The sequence below is a fragment of the Phragmites australis genome, chromosome 8 (genome assembly GCF_958298935.1).
Source record: "Phragmites australis chromosome 8, lpPhrAust1.1, whole genome shotgun sequence".
Lineage (NCBI taxonomy): Eukaryota > Viridiplantae > Streptophyta > Magnoliopsida > Poales > Poaceae > Phragmites > Phragmites australis.
Genome location: NC_084928.1, coordinates 31,557,570 through 31,576,205, shown reverse-complemented (window position 1 = coordinate 31,576,205; position 18,636 = coordinate 31,557,570).

Below are 18,636 nucleotides of genomic sequence, written 5' to 3'. Positions count from 1 at the left end.
GGAATTTATGCCTGCCAGGTTACCGATGTGCACAATGAGGCGCACGGCAGCTAGAGGACAGCAATGCTGCCAGAACAGAACGCGTACTTCCTACACTGAACAGCAGTGTTCCGAGTGGATTTTTTTTACATTTTAACCCATTTTAAAAACATATTCTATAAATAAACTTATGCAAAACAAATTTTGAAAATGGACATTTTTTACAGCGCCACGACATTTGAAATCATGATTGAATAGTACTGTGTCGTAACAATTGGTATCTTGGTAGCTGCCTAGTATAATCTTACAAATCTAATTTATAAGATTATATATGACAGCTATCATATTACCAATTGTTACAATGTATTTAACAACGGTGTGGCACCATAAAAAGGTTCATTTTTTAACATTATTTTCCTATAAATCCAAACATAGAAAAAGTTTTAAAAAAGAACCAAAATCTAAAAATTCCACATATTTCTCATGTGAGAAAGCTTATAGCCTCTCGTAAGTAAACTATCGCTTTTGTACATGTATAAACAACACTTGGACAAAACCAAATACGGTCATGATCGAAACGAAAAATAGCTACATTGGAAACAGGGGGCACCACAAATGTGAAGCAATTAAAAAAAAAACTCAGCAACCTGAGTCTGTGAGGCCAGCACATGATTCCATTAGCTAGAGCAAATGCGAATCACAACTTGGAGATATATATACACACACACATTCTTCAGTGGTTGCTTTTAGATCCTTAAGTGCTCTTCACAAGAGTATTTCAACACCAATGCCACTGTTATTAGACACATAAATAAATCTCTAACCAACTCTAGGCTTCCAATGTGAAGTATGGGCAACGCAAAGTCATGCTAACCACTGCACGTATCTGAATAGAAATTCTGCTTGAGTTCTTCCGTGCACAAGTGTGCTGGTATCTTTATGTAGTTTATGAAGGCTATTGCTCGTGAATCAGGAGTATGTCTTTGGATTTTGCATCAATTTGCTTTATAGTTAACTCAAAGTGAAAATAAAAAGTTTGGAGCATGCTTTGAGCATTTGAGGCTTAAACTTTTGTCCTCGGTTTGAAAGTTTTGTTGCATACATATACTGTCTAGTCTCTAATTCCCCAGATGCTGCCTGCATCTGCTCTTCATCACGAGCATCCAAAAGGGGTGCTCTCAAGAAATCTATTTGCAAGTTGTATGACGATGTGATGACCAAGCAGAAGGCATGCATGGCCAGAATACGAGATTAGTAGGGCCACCAACAATAGAGTGCCCATGAATAATTCTTGATCAGGTACATCCTTACATGATTGAGCCTACTTTTGATCTTATCACATCTAAAACACCTAACCTGCCATTGCTGATACAAGTGGATGCAGGCAGTCCTTTTTCTTTTACAATAAAAAGTTTCTTTTCTATATGGCCATGTGTGAAAATCTTAATTGTGTGGCTGACATAGTGAGTCCAGACCCTCACGATGGTTTAGGTCGAATCTGATTGGCAATGTCAAATGTTGGGATTAATGGACACATGAGGCACGAGTTTAACTTGGAAAACCCTTTCAAGCGAAGGGAGAAAACCACCGAAGACAATCTTAAATATTTGGTACAAGGTTATATGGTAAAGGGTATATATTTATAGACGTTGTGGAGTTGTGTTTAGACTGTAACTTTATCTCTAATTTGAGGTATAATTATCTTAATATCAAATAATTGATAAAACACATTAAGAACCCTATTGTATGGTTTTTCAACTCTTCAATTCACAAGGACTATCTAGTACTAAGCCGATAAAGCCGATTGGTTGGAGTTTACTCTCTCAATGTGCTTGCTATGCCTAGTTGTTTTTTCTTCCCTGGGAAAAAAGCCATAGCTACTTTCGTGTAGAAAAACATACATGGCTATTAATTTTCAGTCTTTGTTTTAGAATTTGCTACTGATTTTGCCAAATATTGAGACTGTAGGTTAGGAATAAAAGAACTGCAAAATCCCACTAAACCTACAAAAATGTTGCTCTCTATCCTAAAGCTGTGCACACATAATATTGCTTGGTCCCAATTTAACCCCATGCATCGGCCAATATTGGACGTCCAACGTTAGATGGTCGTCATCCCAGCCAAAGTGCAAGAAAACAAATGGTGACCAAATTAGGTCATACCAGACAGGAAAAAAAAAACACTTCGTTGTCATGGCGGCAGGGGCTGCTTTGGTGGTAGGGTTGAGTGGAACATCAATTCATACATTTTCTATCTAGAAAGATCCAATGACAATATCATCGTATATGTGACTTTTGTAGTTTGTTGATATGAAGGAATTCATTTGTTTGCTGTGTATTCCAGTAGGAGAGGAAAGGTGTATATGATTTGCTTGGAAAAGGAAATTGTCGTCCTTGCAAAGGAGACAAAACTTAGTGGCACTAAATAGGAGCAGATGGTGCATGGAAGATGTTGACGCACTACCCAATGTTGATTTTCCTTTTTGCATTCCAACGTTGCAGAATTTTCCTGCCCTGCGGCAGAAAAGAAAGAAGAATTTTTATTGCAGAATAAGAAAATGGTGGCCAAAATTACGTTGTAGAATGGTCCTTCCTCTCTCAAGGTTGGAAAAACAAGTGGCTGAAATTACAAAGTAGTACTTATAGTTAGCTCTTCTACCTCAAGTTTGGCGGTTTCCAAATTTTAGTGTGTTTCTTCAAAATATGTGGCTGAAAATCCAAAGAATTAGTAGTTTGATCTCCTCCCTCCACGTTGGCATGCAGCCCCAAGCAGGGGCGGATCCACTGAGGGCTGAGGGGGCTCGAGCCTCCCCACCCACCCTGGGCGCATCTGGAAGAGGAAGAAAAAGAGTAGCATTGAGTATCTAACTATGGAGCATCGTATATAGATAGGGTATGTTCAGTAACTGCGGATACTATAAAACTGAATCTGTGGTACCTAGCACATCTGGAAATCTAGAAGACGTATATTAGGAATGTCTCGATTGGTTACTCAACTTGAGAACGACTGATATCTAAGTCGGATTCATCTGCTTTGTTTTGATAGATAAGATGAAGGATTTTCTATCGACTGTGGTTGGATAGGAGGCGGCATACCAACCCTATATAAAGTGGGGACCCAGACCCCCAGAAGAGAACGAACGGAAAACTCACGCATCCTCAACACGAGGCAAGCACTAAGATCATAGGAGATACTCAGAAATATCATCCTTAGTTTAGCTTAGATCTGATTTGATCTTTGTAATAGATCTAGACACATTGCTTGTACTCGAGATAATATATATACATCACCATCCATACAGTGTATAGGGTATTACTCCAATCGAAGGTCCAAACCTGTCTACATCGTGTGTCTCGCTTTGTGTTCAATCTCTGATCTCAAAGGTACCCTGGTCAATTATAGATATATTGTCATGAACTAATCTTCAATAATTAGCATGCCAGGTAGGGGCCTTCTTATGCTTGTCATGATTAATCATGTCTCGAGTTCACATCCGCACTGGTTTCTCTGATGACAGTTTCTACGACCATTTCGAGTCGGCGAAAGCCATCTACTCATCGCCTCCTGCCAGATCTGAGATCCTCTTCGGAGCTATGGTTTTCCGCTGGAACGATCAAGGTGGACTGATCTACACTGGTATTCTCGAGTCCAACCCATTGAACGCATACCATGATGTGGGACATCTCAACTGGATCCCAAGGAGCCTGATGTTCTCCAGTATATAGACACCGACAGGGAGCGTGAGGATTAGGAAAGCAACAACGATGACTCGATCAACAGTCAGAGCAGCGAACATATCAATTCGCGTTCATGGCTCAAAGAGTCGAAGCCCCACCAGGTGACCCAATTGTGGTAGATCAAAACGCCGTAGGGAACAATGGTGTTGGGATTCCTACAGACCCAGTAGCGGCAACCGGCGCTCATGGTACAGGCATTGCCAGAGATATACCGCAAGAACTTCTGTGGTTGGAGCCCAGTTCGCTCCTAATACTACTTATCATCGACGGACCGCAGGAGGTCAAGTGCCCTTTGGTCTTCAACGACGACTTCCGGTGGGTACCCTCCACCAGCATTGGTCCTGGGGTCGAGGAATGGATACTCTTAGGACAACCACCACGAAGCTTCATCGACTCAGCCGCAGCCAAGCCTTGGTAGTGGTGTCTTTAGTACTCCTGAGGTTAACATCCAGTGTGCTCATCTGATTCTAAGATCATTCCCTAAGTTGGATCTGACGGATCCTGTAACCCTGATGCTCAATCAAGTGAAGACTTTACTCAACGCGGCTCAGATCCAAGCTGCTGGAGTAAACAACTTTGCAGCTCTAGGCACCCGAGTTGGCAAGGTGCTGGTTCGAGGATCCACGAACACGGACATTCCCGAATCGAAGAATCGCAGATGGAAATCTCAAGTGGTCAGGGTCGAGCGTGATCCTGTGGGCCAAGTTTTAAATACCCTATTCATAGGTGCGGGAACCAGGAAGACTTGAGAAACCACATCCCTCATGATCGACATGATCTACAGAGAATGATAGACAACCATCGTGAGGATCGCCACAAGGACAACCAATGCTATAACAAGCACAAATCTCTAGGACGGGACGATCAACGTGACTCCCATGTTCAAAAGAATAGGCATGGCAATCCTCTTCCTCCTCCTCCTGAGAGTTTGATGGCGGTTGATACAATGGCCCAAAAAGTTCAAAGTGGGTCCAATCCAAAAATATGACGTAAAGCTCAATCCCAATGAGTGGTTGTAGATTTATGTCACTGTTATTCGAGCAGCGAGCGGTGACAACAAGGTGATGACCAACTATCTGCTGACCGCGCTAGATGGACCAACACGGTCCTACCTGTTGAACTTGCTGCCCAACTCGATCCAATCGTGGGCCGAGCTAAAGGCTGAGTTCATCACCAACTTCTAGGGCACGTTCGAGCGCCCAAGAACGGAGAATGATCTTCATTGGCTGAATCAAGGCAAAGACGAATCTCTTTCAGACTTCATCTGGAGGTTCAATGACAGGCATAACACGATCCCGGACATCTCCCATGAGTTAGTCATCATCGCTTTTAAGCAAGGCATCAAGGTTAGCTAGTAGAAAGATTCAAATGGTAAAAGAGCTCTTCAAGCTGGCCAACAAGTCTCCAAAGCGTACTGAAGCTCAGGCACATGCCAAAAACCCTCAGCTTGGCAAGGACAATCCTGAGTCTTCGAGGAATGGAGGGAAGAAGGGTAAACCTGGTGACAAGCACAAGGGTCCAGATATGATTATAGTTGGGGTCGATAGGAGACAGTCGCGCAACACCAGGGATAGTAAAGGTCTGAGTCGAGGTGATGGAAAGTGGTGTCACATCCATCGAATCAACCAACATGACTTCAACGAATGTCACACCATTAAAAATAAGGTCAATGATAAGCTCAAGGCTATTGTTGCTGAATATCACAGCAAACAGGCCAAGCCGAACGCTAAAGACGATGAGCCTAAATTTCACAGGGCCGATTAGAGCTTGGCACATCTTTAGAGGATCCACCACATATGAATCCAAGAGGTAGTACAAAGTGGTCGAGAGAGAGGTCAATCTGGCTCTAACAGGGCCTACTCGATACCTCAAGTGGTCGGAGGTCTCGATCACCTTCAACCAAGCTGAGCACCTAGCTGCGATCCCACACCCTAGTCGATACCCGGTTATGGTCCAGCCTACTATCCTTAACATCAAGATACATCGAACATTGATCATCAGGGTAGTTCGCTTAATCTCATCTTTGCCAAAACGTTATACACGATAGGAATTTCAAGATCGGAGATCAAGGCAGAAGCTGAGCCTTTCATGGTATAACCCCAAATTCATCTAATATGCCCCTTGGCCAAATCAAGCTGCTAGTTATATACAGAGAGCCTGACAACTTCTGCACAGAGAAGTTAACCTTTGATGTCACAGACTTTGATACTACTTACAATGTGATTCTAGGTCACCTAATATTGGACAAGTTCATGGCCATAGTGCACTATGCATATCAAACACTTAAGATCCCAGGCTCCAAAGGGGTCATAACTGTCAAGGGATCAGTGTGCAGTAGCCAAAAGCGATAAGCAGAGCTTGGATATGGTCGAGCACTTCTGTCGGACGATAACTGCTTCTAAGGGTGCGGAGTCGAAACGCTGGAAGCATCAAACCGTCATTAAGGTTAAGGATTCCAAGCTTGTAAGTCTTGCTGACACTTCCAAGTACAACAAGGCCACCAAGGGAGATTACAACGACGGTGCTAAGGACAAGGAGATGATGGTGGTGTCAAGGTGATATCCCTCGACCTGTCTGACTCAGCCAAGACAATCAAGATAGGGGTTCATATTAATTCCAAATAGGAACTCGAGTTCATTACTTTTCTCCAGGCAAACCAAGATTTGTTTGCATGGCAACCCTCTGACATGCCCAGGGTCCCTAGGGAGGTGATTGAGTATCGACTAGCTATGAAGCAGCAAAGGTGTGCAAAGGATAGGAAGCAAGCTATTCGGGAGGAGGTCGACAAAATCCTAAAGGAAGGCTTCATTTGAGAGGTTTGTCCTGCTACATGGCTCACAAATCCTGTCCTCGTGAAGAAACCTGATGGTAGGTGGAGAATGTGTGTCGACTTCACCAATCTCAACAAAGCCTACCCCATGGATCATTTTCCTCTTCCTTGCATTAGACCATATCATCGACTCTATGGCAGGTTGTGTTTTGTTGTGTTTTCTAGATTCCTACTTGATATATCACCAAATTAGCATAGAGGTAGAGGATGAGGAGAAAATTGCTTTTGTTACTCACTTCGATGTACTTTTTTATGTAAAGATATCTTTCAGTTTAAATAATTCTTGTGCTATTTACCAATAATGTATTCAAAACTGCTTACAGCCCTAGATCGGACGTAATGTCGAAGCTTATGTCGATGATATTGTAGTCTAGTCTAGAACCGAAGACGTATTGATTAATGACCTTAAGGAGACATTCGATAGCCTCATGAAGTATCGTATGATGCTTAATCCCAAGAAGAGATTGTTCGACGTTGCATCCGGCAAGCTTCTCGGTTTCCTGGTGTCAAATCAAGGCATCGAGGTCAATCCACACAAAATCGAGGCTCTCAACCAAATGTGGTCACCTCGAATACTGAAGGAAGATCAAAAATTAACTGGATGCATAGCAGCCCTTAGTCGATTCATCTCAAGGATGGGCGAGCGAGGGATGCCTTTCTTTAAGCTGCTAAAGAAACACAACTGGTTCAAGTGGACAGAAGAAGCGAAGAATGTCATCCAGGATTTAACAAGGTATTTATCATCTCCATTAATTTTAATACCGCCTAATAAAAAGAGAAGCTATTTTTGTACATTGCAGCCCCGCAAGTTGTAAGCACGGTCCTAGTGGTTGAGCGGGAATTCCCTAAGAAAAAGGCAAAGATCCAGAAACTTGTTTACTACGTGAGCGAAGTCCTACACGACGCTAAGCTACAATACTCGTAAGTGCAGAAGTTGCTATATGCGGTCCTGATGTCTTCCCAGAAGCTACGATACTATTTCCAAGCGCACAAGGTCACTGTAGTGATGTCGTATCCACTGAAGGATGTTATACGCAACAGTGAGGTTGCTGGACAAATCACATAATGGGCGGTCGAGCTCAATGAGATCGACGTACACTGTGCATCACGAACAAGAGTTAAGTCGGGAGTACTAGCAGAATTCATCGCCAAATGGACAAGCATTGAAGAAACCAAGCCGAGTGTGATCAAGGACCACTGGACGCTCTTCTTCGACGGATCGCTCACGTTTTAGGGCTCGGGGCTGGCATAGTGCTCAAATCACCAACCGGCGATGAACTCGGGTATGTTGTTCAATTAAATTTTAAAGCTTCAAACAATATTGCATAATACGAAGAACTGGTAAATAGGCTCCGCATAGCTCATCACTTGAAATCAGATGACTTCTCGTGAAAGGGGACTCGCAGCTAGTCGTAAACCAAGTACAAAATGAGTACCAATGCTCAGAAAATAACATGACAGGTTATCTGAACGAGGTGCGAAAGCTTGAAGAAAAGTTTGAAGGGCTAGAAGTAACGCACATCAGAATGAGTGATAACTCTAGTGCAGATGAACTTACTAGACTCGCTTCTTCTCGAGCATAGGTGCTTGTGAGAGTCTTTGTTGAGAAACTCCTAAAACCATTTGTAATGATAGTTCGGCAAATGGATGCTGCCCAACTCGATCAATAGTCTAGTCAGGTCAGTGAGACAGAACTTGCAAACATGATAGTTGCGCTACTCGAACGCGAGCCTGTTTGGATGACCCCATGTCAAGCCTATCTCGAAGGTTGAGACATCTCTGACGATGATGCATCTATAGAGAAAATTGCTCATAAGTCCAAGCTATACGTTTTGGTAGACGGCAAGCTCTACCGAAAGGGGAGTAACAGAATCTTGATGAAGTGCATCACTTAGGAAGAAGGTAATAAAATATTGCTCGATATCCATATAGGTGTGTGTGGTAATCATGTGTCTTACCGCACCTTGTTCGAAAAAGCTTTCTGCCAAAGATTTTATTGGTCGACTACCCTCCAGGATGCTTTTGAGTTGGTCAAAAAGTACGAAAGCTGCTGATTTTTTGGAAGGCAAACCACTCGAGCAGCCTAAGCTTTGCAAACAAGTCCTCTTTCTTGACCTTTCTCTGTCTGGGGTTTGGATATCCTGTGACCATTTCCAAGGGCTCAAGGTGGGTTATAAGTTCCTATTCGCGGCTATCGACATGTTCACTAAGTGGATCGAGGCCAAAACTGTGGGGAAGATAACCGCAGAAGCGGCTAAGAAGTTCATGAGGAGCATAATTACTCAGTTCAGAATTCCACATTGGATAATTATAGACAACAGTAGTCAGTTCAAAATGGGACCTTTATTGTATTATGTGAAGAATTTGGTATTAAAAACTTGTTTGGCTTCAATAGCTCACCCTCAAAGTAATAGTCAAGTGGAACGCGCAAATGGTATAGTTTTACAGGGTATTAAGACTCGGGTCTTCTACAGGTTAAAAGCCTACTCGAAATGCTAGGCGAAAGAACTTCTCTCGGTGCTATGGGCCGTTCGCACCTTGACTAACATGGCTACCGGTAACACTCCTTTCTTCTTAGTCTATGGAGCAGAAGCAATGCTTCTGACCGAATTGAAATATGGATCATCTCGAGTGGAAAGTTACTCGAAAGAAGGACAAAAGCCATTATGAGTGAACAGTATCAATTTACTCGAGTAGTATCATGATCGAGCATCCATTTGAGTGGATGAGTATCAACAAGCATTGTGTAGATATCACAATCAGAAAGTCCAGCCCAGGAAACTCATTGTTGGGGACCTTATTTTATGAAAGGTCCAAAAACAGGCTCGGTGCCATAAGTTATCACATAAGTTGAAGGACCCTATATTGTAGTCGAAGTAAATTGGTCTGGATCAGTGCGGCTATCTACTCTAGACAGTGAGATACTCGAAAACTCATGGCATATTGACCAACTCTGATAGTTCCTTTCATAGAAAAGGTAGGTCGAATGTAAGTCAATTACATTTTGATCAGACTAATTATCCTATTACATATTGTTAATAAAAAGGACTCACCTACCTCTTGCAAATAGTAAAGATCCACCATCTCTAAGAGTTCAAAAGTATGTGGACCACTATTTACCCTCAAACGAGTTGAAGAATCTCTTCGGTTCTTCCATGGGGCGGCAGCTGATTACCCCAGGGATTGGTTGTCGACCTGCATAAGGGCCAGGGAAGGTGGTCCAAGCGAAGACCCTATTGGAGGTGCTGATCGGCACTGACGATGTCGCGTGGGCCTCTGCAGGATGCGCAGGTGATCTACAGTTGTTGATGGAGAAGACAGTCGCACTCTCTTCAACACCGGAGGCTCAGGGGCTTCATCGCCAAAGACCTCACTGGTGACTTGGTCGATGATCTCATCAAGATCACCACCATCTTCATCTCCCTCATGTGCGGCCCGCGTCACTAACTTCTGTGCCGCTCATTTTGTGGCGTCGGTGTCCAGGATACGCCAGATGTGATGGGTGAGGGATCGATGACTCTGATGGACATTCTGCTCCCTCTTCTCCTAAGCTTTTCTCTCGATTCCTCATCATCGGAGGAAATGATGATGACACCGGGAGAAACCATGGCGAGAGGCCTTGGGGATAAAGGTCATACTCCTCCTATTTCTGAACATGGCTCGGGAGACAACAATGGAGTGGAAGCCATGGTTTCAAGCTCTATGAGTTTTTACTGGGCAATGGGCAGGGAGAAATGAAGGAGATGGGTGAAAATACACAGCCCTAGATGTACCAATTTATAGCTGCGAAAATGGCGCTGTCAAGATCCGATAGTGTCGGGCATGATGACGAGGTCGCCTTGGTCACGCGGCACATTGGGTGGAAGTCGAGGTGTTGCTATGGCGTTATGATTTGTCTAACCTCTAAAAAGAGGGGTGCGCGGTCACTATGACACGTCAAATCAAAAGGTTACAATAAACATGAGCACAAGTGGGAGTGAGTTTTTAATTCTCACCTACTCGATTGTTCAATTTTCACTCAATGACCATAACACAATTGTTGCTATACGCCGAGGGGCTTATACCCTCGAACATGTGGTCAAGAAGAATGAGTCGATGCTTATGCTCCACTCTATGCTTGATCCGGTCATCGAGCATAGAGTCGGGGCCTACATCATATGTTTTTTTGCATATACTTCACTCTCTTTTTAACTATCACGTTAACCAGAGAGTCAGGAGTTACATTGTTTAATGACAGTGCTTATACTCTATTCTCTACTCAAATTTAATTATTGAGCAAAAAGTCAAGGGTCACATCGGGTATCTTATGATGCTACAATTCTACTCTCTATCTTGATTATCACATCAAATAGAGAGTCAGGTGCTACATCGCATACTTTCGATGAACGACTTTACTCCACTCGATTTAATCATTGAGTAGAGAGTCAAGGACTACATCATATACTTTCGATGGTACATGCATGTTCTTTCTTACTCTCTGATTGAGTGTTTTTCCTCCTCAACCAGAGAGTCAGGGCTACATACAAATACCATACTTATTCAGTAATGACGTATATTTTGTAAAAGTTTATCTAGCTTTATGTCGACTGCTTTGGATAGAATCAATAGAGGCGTGTGTTGGGCTGATGACAGATAACTACACCTAATAAGGCATAACGGCACAAGAGATTATCAAACATTTCATGCCTAATGGCTAACAAGGTTCTGGTTCTAGTCGATTATATATTTGTTCTCAATCAAGTTCATGTTCGAGCACTGGTCAAAGTACAAGTCGGTGAAAATTTGCAAAAGATTATCATGATAGTCCTGTTTCTAGTTTTATATTAGTCTTTCTTTTATTATTATGGTTATTTTGAGTGGTTAATCGAAGGCCAACACATCTAATCACCCGTTTAGTTGAGTTTTCAGGCATCAATGGACAACTAATTGGCAAGTCTCGAGGATGGGCTTAACATGTGCTAATCAGTTTTGCATCTACTTATGGATAAGGGAATAACGACAAAGCATATTGGACAAGCGAAATAATAGTAATTTTTACAGTCATCCCCAAATTACTTATCAAGATTTAAATGTTTTGAGTTAAGCCTGATCGGAAGGACTACCCTCATTTTTGTCGTCAGACAGGTTGAGCCCAAAGGACTCAACTAAAGTAGGTATCAATGTCTCAATGATAATCATAGTTCTGCCGCATCCTCTTCTGAGCATTCTAATCCCTTTGTCACCACCGAGGTGTTAATATTGGGGTCGTTGCTCTTGAGGAGACCAAACATTGTCTTGGCACTGATGGAGGCTGATTGATTCATGCGGTCGAGGGTCTGTTCCCTCAACTCTTGAAGCACTGAAGTTGTCATGTCTCAAGCAACTTCTGCTTTCTTCAAAGCTTCGGTTGCAGCATCTCGATCAGATTCTGCTTTCTTCAAAGCCTTAGCCATGTTTTCTTGATTAGCTTTAGCTTTCTTCGAAGTTTCTTTGAGTCTTGCAAGGTATTTATCCTTTCCATCCATGACTTTCATCGCATCGTGAAGAAGGGTTACATTGTTCTCTAAAGAAGATTCAAGACCTGAGAAGGCAAGCGAAGGAAATTATCATTAATCGCTCATTGTTCGAATCATATAGTGCTATGCGAGTAAGACTAGCCTTCAATCCTCTTTTGTTGAGCGGTTAGTTCACATCCTTATCCTTGAGAGTTTTCTGGTAGCCTGTGGGGTCCATTGCCAGAAGCTGGGCCTTGGCAGCTGCTGCTTGGGTGCAAATAGCCTTGAGGTGAGATTTCATTGCTACCCATGGATCAACGACTGGTAAGCTTATAAGAGACTCAGGGGCATCAAGTCTCAAGCTTGGTTCGGGAGCGTCTACTGAAGTTTGCGCTACTCGAGGAGACAGAGGAGATGTAACTGTGGTAGCTAGAGAAACACTTGTGGTATGTTCTTCTAGTTTCTCTTGACCTGACAAACTACAATAAACGGAATCACTAATGGAAAGGGAAGCCACAAGTTAAAACAAATATTCGAATATAACCTTTTGTTGACCAGGATAACACAGTGACTTTTGACTTCTGTTTCTTGGTTACTCTCTTCCTCATCGTATTGAAGGTAGGGTTCTATTCTGCTGGAAGGATGGTTAGGAGATCTGATGAAGCTAAGGTTGTCGTTGCCTGTAAGAAACCAACCCACAGTGATTTATCATCATTCTAGACTCGACAAGCTAATGCTCAGAAGAATTATTAATGTGAAGAGGGCAACTCGATAAATGTTACCTTTCTTACCGAGTCATCAAACGTGTCGTTTACTCGAGGAGGCGGTCGAGGAGTAGCTCCGGTTGTCTCCTCCTATAGAAAAGCCACCCATACAGACCAAGCGTCAGTATGTAAGTACTCGATAATTAATGAAGTGACTTAATAATCACCTAACAACTTGATGTTAGTACTAGTTGGCTTCTTTTCCACGAGCGCTTGAGGGGCACCGGATCCTATAGCGAAGAAAGTTGGAGGCTTGAGCAAGAAGGTTGGCGGAGAGAGTGAGGAAGAATTGCTACAGTCCAGGTTTGTACAAATAAATAGCCCAATATTTATCGTATTTTTGGTAACCACTCCAGTCTCTATGGCACCTCGGTCCACGTGAAAGACGGAATGATGACGTTGTGCAAATTTCTACACACCTAACCGAGTGTATTAAATGCACATATACCAACGTTTCAAATTCCGCATGTCTTCTTTTTAACTCTACTCAGAGTCGGGTATCGATTAGTCGAGTTTTTAGTCATTTTCGAGTTTCAAGTGCGGTTAACAGCAGGGCACTTGACCCAATTATGTTTCCACTCGGTATCCAGAATAGAATCTGTTTCTGCTCGATTCTTTCTACTGCAAGTCTGATCCACCTTACTCGACCAGACTTAAACTTGGTAGTACTCGAGTGGGCACTTGTGGAAACCTTTTCTCCTAAGCAGAGTTAGGGGGCTATTATTGAATATCTAACTGTGGGGTATATACGCATAAGGAGTACATCGTATATAGGCAGGATATGTCGTGCGCATGTTTAGCAACTACAGATACTATAGAACCGAATCTGTGGTACCTGACACACACAAAAATTTAGAAAACCTATAGTAGAAAGGTCTCGATGGGTTACACAACTCAAAAACGACTAGTATCTAAGTCGGATTCATCTGCTTTATCTTGGTAGACAAGATGAAGTATTTCCTATCGACTGCGGCTGGATAGGAGGCGACATGTCAGCCCTATATATAGTGGGGACCTAAGACCTCAGAAGAGAAGGGAGAGAAAATGTGAGGAACCGTCCAAATAGTATTCTAATTAATCATCAGGAGGATCATTATTCATAATCACAACCTCGACGATTAACCAGAATACCATTCCGGTAGTCCCGGCACGTGTTTTGTGCCCAGGATCGGAACACATGCCTTCCAACTCAAATATCACAACACAGTTTAATAGAGAGCAAATAATTAAACTGGATTACCATTATTAAACAAGCAACTGCTTCCACAATTTACAACAAAAGAGGAACAACAACAACTATGCAGCGGAAGAAAAACCTATACAACAAAAGAGTATGGAGCCGTATGCCCTTAGGCTCCATACCAAAAGCGCCGGAGTTCGGAGTAGAAGGTGCTACTCCTGCCCGCCACCCTGATCGGCAGGCACAAAGTAGCCGAACACAGCCTCTTCCTCGCCAACCTGCGAACCTGAAAGCAACTTAAGGGCAGCACCCTTAGTACGAAGGTACTAGCAAGTCTTACACAGTATGAGTATATATATTCTCGACTCCAAGGGTCATGCATTTAAAGCTGTAGCAAGGATTAAGACATGTTTAAGTTCATTAAGCGGTAAGCAACCTAGACTCTAGGTGTAAGCAACTGACTTAACCAACCACCGACTCAAACCCTGCCAACCAACTGATCAAAACAGATATATAACAACAAGTGTATAAAAGCAAACCATTCCCACTAAACCACCAACCACATACCGACCAAGTCACCCCAATCCAACCATGCCACAACCCACATCGAAACTCTACGACCAAAACATGGTCGCTCGGTGGAGATAAGCGATAGCGATGCTCATGACCGAGAGCGCGGCAGTTCGAACTGATTATACACCCTGCAGGGGGATACTCCTGGACCCACACGACACAGGGACCATACGGCTTGTGCCACCCGCTAAGATGCGCACAAGGGGTACCCGTGACAACCTTTCCCAACCAGGCCCAACCATGTGGATCAACCATAGCTCGGTGAGGCGGTATTAGAACTACTCCCCGAGCAAACTAATACCGCTAAAAGCCCGGACTCAAACCGGACTCACACCGTCTATGACGAGGCCCACATGACCACGTCTGCGAAGGTAATCGGCTCGCCTACCATTATATCAGCATGTGGTGAGTAAGGTATGTGCTAAAGCCGACTACACCGATGATCGGTGCTTAACCGGTGCAAGCGGTCTACGGTGTCCGGGTTCCCTCCCCGAACTGCCTGAGGACTCCTCGTGAGCAGATGACACCACTAACACCGCCCACACCTCGTCTCAACTCACCACTCACCAAACCGACTCATCATCAACACAACCATAAGTGTGAACAAGTAATAAGTCCTAGGCTCGCGACAACGGTGGACGCCGTCGTCGACTTCTACCGGAAAGCCTAAGTACCACTAAGCATAGCGAACTAAAATTAGACCTCGATGACACCACTAGGCTCCTAGGAACAACACATGACACGTGACCGAAATGGGATAATGCATCGGCATAGGTTCTACCTAACTCAGTACCCGACACATGCAATGTATACATAAGTGTAGATAACATATTAAATTTTCAAGTAGACACGGTGCAATATGAACGATGCTTGCCTTGCTGCCCTGGATCCGAAAGGTGGGACGCCTCACGATCGCCCACGGCCTCCGGGATCGACGGATCGGCGTTCACTACAGAGAGCAACGCGTCCAATGTAATGAGCATGTATGAAATGCGACCATGTAAGAAAAATATGCTCCACAATACATGACAACATTATTCCAAGATCGTACTGCCCAAACCAGAATTTTCCAAGTGGTCTCAAAAAGTTTGGAGTTCCTACGAATTAACTACGAATTTTACAAGCTATCAGCTATCAAGAAAGCCTGATAAACCGTACCCGGGGGTCCTCGGGTGAACAGTACCGGGGTGCTCGGGTGAACAGTACCCGGGGGTCCTCGGGATCGACCGTGCTCGGGTGCTCGGGGTGAACAGTACATTGGTGCTCGGGGGTGCTCGGGTGAACAGTACCCGGGGTCCTCGGGATCGATCGTGCTCGGGTGCTCGGGGGTGAACAGTACCCGGGGTGCTCAGGGTGCTCGAGTGAACAGTACAGGGGTGCTCGGGTGCTCGGGTAAACAGTACCCGGGGGTCCTCGGGATCGACCGTGCTCGGGTGCTCGGGGTGAATAGTACAGGGGTGCTCGGGTGCTCGGGTGAACAGTACCCGGGGTCCTCGGGTGAACAGTACTCGGGGGTGCTCGGGAGTGCTCGGGGTGAACTGTCCTCGTGCTCGGGTGAACAATACCCGGGTGCTCGGTGAACAGTACCAGGGTGCTCGGGTGAACAGCAGCTCCAGAACAGCAGCCATTACGAAGGGAAAAATTAGGCTAAATTAACCTGGGAGTCTCTCTAAATCAAAAGTAAAAATGCCTAGAAGGGTGTACAGGGTCTAGACTTTGCTCAACCGCCTAACAACATGATTCCTAACTCAAATCCACATAAATCCTCATTTGTTCCCAGACTGCAGAACTTTAAGAACTTTGCAACCCTAGTTCCAGATTCAAGATCTATCCAACCAAAAATGAGCATACTTGCCATGGGAGCCTAGCAGACTCACCCAAGGTCCTTTGCTGAGGTTGGCGACCGCCAGTTGAAGGAGGAAACGACGGAAAATGGCTTGGAGAAGAGAGGAAAAACTGCTGCTTCCTTGCTTCTCCCAAAGAACACCAAACAAGTTCAGAACCAGCTCGAATTCCTTTGGGGAAACTGAAAATGAATTGGATGGACGAGTAGTCCTTGAGCTGGTGGTCACGTGAGTACCACATACGTACCTTGATCTTGCTCTCAGAGGTAGGGATCTAAAAGGGGAAAAAGGGAGCCTAAGAGAGAGAGTGAGAGAGACAGCCAACTCCAACTTGCTTCCTCAAAAAGCCTTATATGGTGGAGTGGGTGAGGAGTATGTATGGGCAAGTTTGAGGGGAGAGAGAGCTGTTGCCCACTTATAGAGAGATATTTTCCACCCAGGTGGGCCCCATTTTCCTAGAGGAAAGTCCAGACTTGCTTCCAGCTCCTTTATTTCTCTTAGTTTTTTTTCCTTCTCCCACCTCATTGACTCAAAGTGAAGTGCTCCAGTGACCCAACTGGAACATGAAGCTGAAATTGCATGTTTTAGGATTAGAACACACAATTATGGATTTCGGGACGTGACAGAAAACTCATGCATCCACAACTCGAGACAAGCACCAAGATCATAGGAGATACTCGGTGATATCATTCTTAGTTAAGCTTAAATCCGATTTGATCTCTGTAATAGGTCTTAGACACATTGCTTATAATCGAGAGAATACATATACATCATCATCCATATAGGATATAGGATATTACTCCAACCGAAGACTCGAACATGTTTATATCGCGTGTCTCGCATCGTGTTCAATCCATGATCTCAAAGTTACCCCAATCAATTACAGACATATTATCAAGAACTAATCTTCAATAAGTAGAAAAAAGAGAGAGAGAGAGTCCCCTGCTCGGTAGCTCTGGATCCACCACTAGCCTCAAGTGTTAGTATCCTTCTCCTAAACATGTGCTTAACAGTACTACAAGAAGACATAGTTCGAGTTCTAACCCTGAACAATTACCAGTAAAACCAGCCGAAGAGTTGAACTTGATGTTTTTGTATGAATGAATTTTTCCAGACAGAGGCTTCATTTCTAAACTAGCTTGATTTTCGGTTTTGGCTTCACTGACCTTGCTTATTACTAGTACAGCGCATATTTATTTATAGGTAACAAAAAAACCCCAAAAATTATTTGGATTTTAACTTTCCCCTCAAAAGTTGTTTTGTTGTAAAAAAAACCCTAAAGGTTTGATTTTGTTGCAAAAACACCCCCAAAAATTCAAAAAAATAAAAAATCACAAAAAATTCAAAAAAACTAGAGACAATTCTAAAACCTTTTGTGAATTTTTTTTCAAAAATAATATCCTTTGCATCATATTTCATAGAGAGGAAGTTTGAAAAAAAAAAAAGAGAAAAGCGTGCAACTCATTTATTAATTCGAGTTAAATGCATAGTTAATTATTTACTAATCCAAAAATCATGAAACCAATCTTTTTAGTCTTCTTACATGATCATCTATCTTCTAAAAATATATAAAATCTTGAAATAATTATTGTAACGTGCAAGATTGAGTAAATGTGTTGCAGATAGATTAATTCATAACTAATTCATAACACCCCAAAATTAGTGAAACTACTTTTATTAGTTTACTTAAACAATTATTTGTGTAGGAAAAATAATAGTAGACATGACAAAGTTAAAATAACATGAGTTAATAAATGAGCTGCATATTTTTTTTTCAAACTTCCTCTTCATGAAATATGATGCAAAGGATATTATTTTTTAAAATAAATTTCACAGAAAGTTTTAGAATTGTCTCTAGTTTTTTTAATTGTTTTGTGATTTTTTTATTTTTTTAATTTTTGGGAGGTTTTATCAATAAAGTCAAATTTGGGGTTGCAACAAAACAACTTCCAGAGGAAGTCAATATTTAAGTGACTTTTGGGGAGGTTTTTGCATTTTTCCCTTATTTATACGACATGTTTACAGCTTCCACATTTTTTCTCGAATCAAGGTTTACAACATCCACATGTCACACCAAGAATGCCCTGCATGATTGCCCTCACCGCTAACCTCGCTCACCATTCTGGTTTCAGTGACGTCATCATCGTCTCACCGCACCACCACACTGCTACATACCACTGGTTTGATCGACTTCCAAAGCATTTCTCTGAACCTGACATCCAATGAATCCGACTCAAACCCTAATCCTCCTCCTC